Genomic DNA, 6,000 nt, shown 5'->3' on the forward strand with positions numbered 1-6,000 from the left:
GTTGCTCTTGTTTCCAGAAATACCTCTTTTGGCATCTATGTGGTTAGTGATGCCAGTGAAACAGTGTGCAGTCCAAGAGGTGCAAGGGGTGGGGTGGGGGTTGGGAAGATAAAACAGTCCGGGAACAAGTCAGACCAAGAGGTCCCTGCAGTGCTACATGTCAGTGCTTTTGGGCCACTCGGTTCAGAAACTGGCCAGTGGCACCAACAATAGGAACTGGCTGATCTGTTTCCTCTTTCTGCACGGCTGCCAATCGGCAACCAATTGCTGATGCTCAGCTAAATGGCCCCTGCAGGGCTGACAGAACTACGGCAGCTTGGCTCAGCTTGTTCCTGACTACCAGAACAGTGTGGCCCACTGGGAACTTTCCTGCCAGTCCGCCCCTGGAAGTATAGCCTCGACATTTCTTGCCTTGTTGCAGAAGATAATGGATCCCACATAGAAGTTGCTTCCCAAATTTCTGTGCATAAGAATTTCCCTGCTGGGACAGACCAAGGAGGGTCTCCCTTGTCCTATATTTTGTTTTCAACTGAGTCAAGTGTGATGCTGCTAAGAAATCCAGGAGCCACACTGCATCTCAGACACTGCACCATGCATGTTGCTTGAGGCTTCCTGGCCATTATGGGTTCAATTCCAGCTCCTTTTGGTCTCCCATTCATAGCTACCTGTACTGTAAACAATATACTCTCTGTATCCACAGCTCTGAACCCACAGCATGCCATACATTCCTATATCTCAGTATTCTCTGTGTCATGCACGCCTATACCCCAAACTTCAGTCTGCTTGTTCAGTGGACACCAGTGTCCTGAACCCCAGCAGAACTTCCATTCCATTGTTTGTGGACTCTCAGTGGCCCTGGCAGAGGATGCTTCCCTCCCCCACCCTCTCTCTTCACAGAAAGCAGCAGGCAGGCAGCCAAAGCACCAATATGCTGTTTATTGTCTATTACTTAAACATTAATCTTGTTAAAGCACCTGGGGAGGAAGGCCACAGTGCAGGGCTGCTGCCCCATGGCTGGTGTTGTCTCCAAATAAAGGCTGCTTTCTCCTCCTCTCCCCCTACTTTCCAGAGGCCTTTATTGCCCCAATTAAAAAGCCCCTGTGGATAATGGTTAACTTTAGCTGCCCAGTCCCTGCCTGAGCCTCACGGTATGGCGCCAGCTGGGAAGCCTGGGAGATCAGACTTTGGCAAATAGCACACAGAGCCCCCACTGGAGATGGGGAGATACATGGTGGGTTTTGCCCCTGCAGTATAGCTGAAACTGTCCAAAGACAACATTTGAGGCTCGCTCACCGGTCAGACTTAGCCCTGCTTGGCCTGAATAAACCTCCACTCCCCACATCAAAAAAGGTGAACAACAGCCCTCCTTTTTTGAAGGAGATGACACTCTGGGGCTCTGCAACACCCCCACCACGGTCATCTCCCTAGCAGGAGGCAAGAGGCAGTCATGCTTATTAGCTTCAAAAGGACTCTTTCCCAGCAGACGCAACTGCTGCATCAAGACAGAGGAAAATGTTTTGCCGGTATCAGACTTCAGTGGTGCATGGAGGTGGGGGAGGGCAGGACACATCAGGATCCTGCCTGCTATTCTGGCTCCTCCTGATCTCTGCATGTCCATCTTGTTGAGAGTGCCCATGCGGCAGTCAGAACTGATTAAGAGTGACAAAAGCATTGTTTTTTAAATAACTCTTTATTTTTATTTTATAATTTCCCCCCAACATTAAACAATGTAAACTTTTAACAGCAAATGAGTAATTTATATAACAACATTTAAGATACTGAGCTAAACAACCTGATCTTTATACTGTATACAATTAATATAAAAGAAAATCCTTCATTTTTTATTACAGAGTTGTCAGTTGTAGCATAGTTGGTTACAAATTCAAAAAAAGGATCATTTTCTATATACAAAGACTGATAATCGGGATTATTCATAGATGTTATCTGATCAGTTACTTTCTCTGTTATTAAAAGGTCCCAAACCTTTAGCAACCACTATTTGACAGTGGGAATCTTGTCTGTCTTCCACTTTTGAGCGAATGCAGTCTTAGCTGCTGACAACAATACAGAAACAAGATCTTTCCTCAGTTTTGAAGTACCATTATTGTTCCATAAGCTGAGAAAGGTAGTTTCTGAACATTTTTCTTTTTTGTGTCCTGTGATCTTTTCTATAACTTCTAGAATTTTATTCCACTATTTTTGTACATGTGGACAGGACCACCAGCAATGAATAAATGATCCATTGTTACCACAGGCTTTCCAGCAATTGGGATTTGTTTTTGCTTTACAATAATAAAGTTTTTGTGTTGTGAAATACCATCTTGAATGCACAAAAACATTATTAATAGAACTAACAAACAAGTTAGGAAAGAGAACAAAATAATCTAGCTGCCTTGCTAAGTGAGAGAGTTCTGGAGAGTTCTCAGAAGGAGTTGTTGTTTACCCTGAGAGTAGCATTCTGCATACAGAGAAGGAGAAAAATCCTTATGAGAATGAATGTACTCCCTTTACAGTCCTAACTAGAGCTTCCTGCCTCCTGCAGGATCTTCTTCTTTTCTTCTTTGTACAGAAAACATTGCCATTCTCCAACACATCTGAAGTCCTGTGGGAGCAGAACAAGGAAGGATCAGCTACAAACGTGGAGTCATCATCCCCTTCCAAGGTCACAGAGTGTCTGGAAAGGCCTTCAGGATCCAAACAGCCAATGAGGAAACCAATGACCTTTCTCTAGGTCACCCAGATGCAATGTATGCTGGTGCAGGTTGCCAACCTCCAGGTGAGGCCTGCGATCTCTCAAAATGACAACTGATCTCCAGACTACTGAGATCAGTTATCCTGGAAAAAATGGTTGCTTTGGAGGGTGGAGTCTGTGGCGTTATACCCTGCTGAAGTCTATCCTCTCTGCAGACTTTCAAGACAGAAGATGGTGGCCAGTCTGAACACCGGAGAGAGCACACTGGGAAACACGAAAATCTGTCAGGATCCTATGTGATCAGCACACTGAAACTTGGCAGGGACTTTGAGCTGGCTCGCATGTTATGTGAGTCACTTCCTCCCTCTATCTTCTATCTTGGTCTTCTGCCACTTCTTGAAGCTAGGGCTGCCAGACCCCCGGTGGGGGCGGGGGATCCCCCACCCCTACCCTCCCACCCCCGCCTCTACTTACCTGGCCAGCGGGGGGGGGGTTCATCTTCCATGCGCACCCCCCTGCGGTAATGCACGCCCCCGCGCACAGCAGCCGCCAGGATCAGGCCTGTTTTGGCCTGGATCGGGGCCCCTGTGGAGCGCAGGAGCATTCCTGCGCTCCGCAGGGGCCCACAACGGACCCGATCCGCGTCAAAACGGGCTCAATCCGCGCCAAAAAGGGTGCAGATCGGGTTGTTTTGGCACGGATCGGGCCTGTTGTGGGCCCCTGCGGCTCCACAGGGGCCCCAAATGGGCCCGATCCGCGTCAAAATGGGCCTGATCTGCGCCAAAACAGGCGCAGATTGGCCCCGTTTTGGCACAGATCGGGCCCATTGTGGGCCCCTGCGGAGCACAGGAACGCTTCTGCGATCTGGAGGAGACCAAAACGGGCCTGATCTGTGCCAAAACGGGCCCAATCTGCACCCTTTTTGGCACGGATCGGGCCCGTTTTGGATTGCTGCAAAGTGCAGGAGCGTTCCTGCACTCTGCAGCAGCTCCCAACGGCGCACCCCCCCCCCCCAGGTAAGAGCCAGGCCCCAATCTCCCACTGGGAGATTGAGGGGGCCTGGCAACCCTGCTTGAAGCCCTGGCTGTCATGATCTGGCTATGCCAGGAAGGCCGAGCAAGGCCTCAGAAGCCTGTTAGCAGTGGAAGTAGGCCTGCCTACTATTCCCAGGAGTCCCTGGACCATTTTGGCACCCTTTTCGGCCAATCAGAACACAGGGGGCTTGGCAGGGACTTTGATCTGGCTCGCATGTTATGTGAGTCACTTCCCCCCTCTGTCTCCTATCTTGGTCTTCTGTAGAGTTGCCAGCTCCAAGTTGGGAAATTCCTGGAGATCTGGGAAGTGAAACCTGGAGAAACCTGGAGAAAGTGGGATTTGGGGAGAGAAAAGACCTTGGCATGGCATAATTCCATAGAGTCCACCCCCCAAAGTAGCCCTTTTCTCCAGGTGAACTGATCTCTGTGGCCTGGAGATCAGTTGTAATTCCGGGAGATCTCCTGCCACTACCTGGAGGCTGGCAACCCTAGTCTTCTGCCACTTCTTGAAGCCCTGGCTGTCATGATCTGGCTGTGCCAGGAAGGCCTAGCAAGGCCTCAGAAGCCTGTTAGCAGTGGGAATAGGCCTGCCTACAATTCCCAGGAGCCCCTGGACCGTTTTGGTGCCCTTTTTGGCCAATCAGAACACAGGGGGCTTGGCAGGGACTTTGATCTGGCCCGCATGTTATGTGAGTCACTTCCCCCTCTATCCTCTATCTTGGTCTTCTGCCACTTCTTGAAGCCCTGGCAGATAAGTGAGAGCCAGTTTGGTGTAGTGGTTAAGAGCGGCAGGACTCTAATCTAGAGAACCGGGTTTGATTCTCCACTCAGCTGGGTGACCTTGGGTCAGTCACAGCTCTCTCACAGCTCTCAGCCCCTCACAGGATGATTGTACCGAGGATAATTATAACACACTTTGAAAACCACTCTGAGTGGGTGTTAAGTTGTCCTGAAGGGTGGTATATAAATCAAATATTATTATTATCAAAATGAATAGAACACCAGGAAGTTGCCCAGCTTTTAAATATTTTCAGCTTTGGCTTTTTCCCTTTTTAGAAAACTTGATCTGATTTCATTGAATTTGTTAGCAAAGCGAATAGATCAGAGCTCCATCCCTCCCGCTTCCAACTGCTTTTGATGAAGGCAGGAGGGGAGGAAGCTGGTATCCCTCCACTATGCCTAGAACAAAATCCAGCTGAGGATCCCCTTCCCAAGGAACATTTTCTATATCACTTTAATGGCCATTTGTCTTCAGTTCTGATCCATGCCAGCTGGTTTGGGAACCCATTTTTGGTTGACATTGTTTATTGACTGTAAGTATTAATTTTAGTTATGTTTCATTTTCACTTCCATTGGTTTCAATGAGAAACAATGTCCAGCTATAGCTTTTTCTTCTATCCAGTAAGAAGGAAGTTCTCAGAAATTGTACTCTTCAACCAAGCGATTCTGCTTATTAAATTTCAGACAGATAGAAAAAAGTATCTCCATCTCATGAGCAATTATAATTCTCTCTTGCAGACCAGACACAGAGAAGCATTTGGCAACCCAAGAAGGCAGGTTGTGCATGCAAATAACATATCAAACAATAAATAATAAAATGCTATAAGACATCCTGGTTAGCAGCAACATGGGGTCACCTCCTTACTGGGAGAGTAGGGATCAAATGAAGGCAGGGGGCTGTTGACAGAATAAATAGTGATTTTTCAGGTATGAGATTTTCCTTAAGGGGGGATCTTTATGTATTTATACCTTGCTCTACCCATTCCTGACTAAAGTGGAGTAAGGGGTAGAGATGGGCACGAACCGGAAAAAAACTGAACCATGTGGTTCATGGTTTGTCAAATTTCACGAACCACGAACTTTCACAAACCTGCCCCTGGTTCACGAAAACATCACTTCCAGGTCAGAAAATTGTCACTTCCGGGCCAGCAGAAGGTCACTTCCAGGCCAGCAGAAGGTCTGCAGGAAGTCCATCCCCTGTTCCCTAGGAAACTGATTGATTGGCACCAGGCTGTCTGCAGTGATGAACCAAAAACCAAACCAAACGAACCAGCCTAAAAGTTCATGGCTGTTTGTCAGAAATGAGATCTGACGAACCGTGGTTTGCGAACCACGAACCGGCCTGGTTCGTGCTTAATTTTGGTTCATATTTCGGTTCGTGCCCATCTCTAGGAAGGAGTCTCTTTTAAAACAAAAATAGAGTGTAGGCCATGTATCTTTTGAACATGTTTCCCCTTCTTTCTGACTCTATGAAGTATATCTAAGCCAGACAAC

This window comes from Eublepharis macularius, chromosome 13 (assembly GCF_028583425.1).
Source record: "Eublepharis macularius isolate TG4126 chromosome 13, MPM_Emac_v1.0, whole genome shotgun sequence".
Taxonomy (NCBI): Eukaryota; Metazoa; Chordata; class Lepidosauria; order Squamata; family Eublepharidae; genus Eublepharis; species Eublepharis macularius.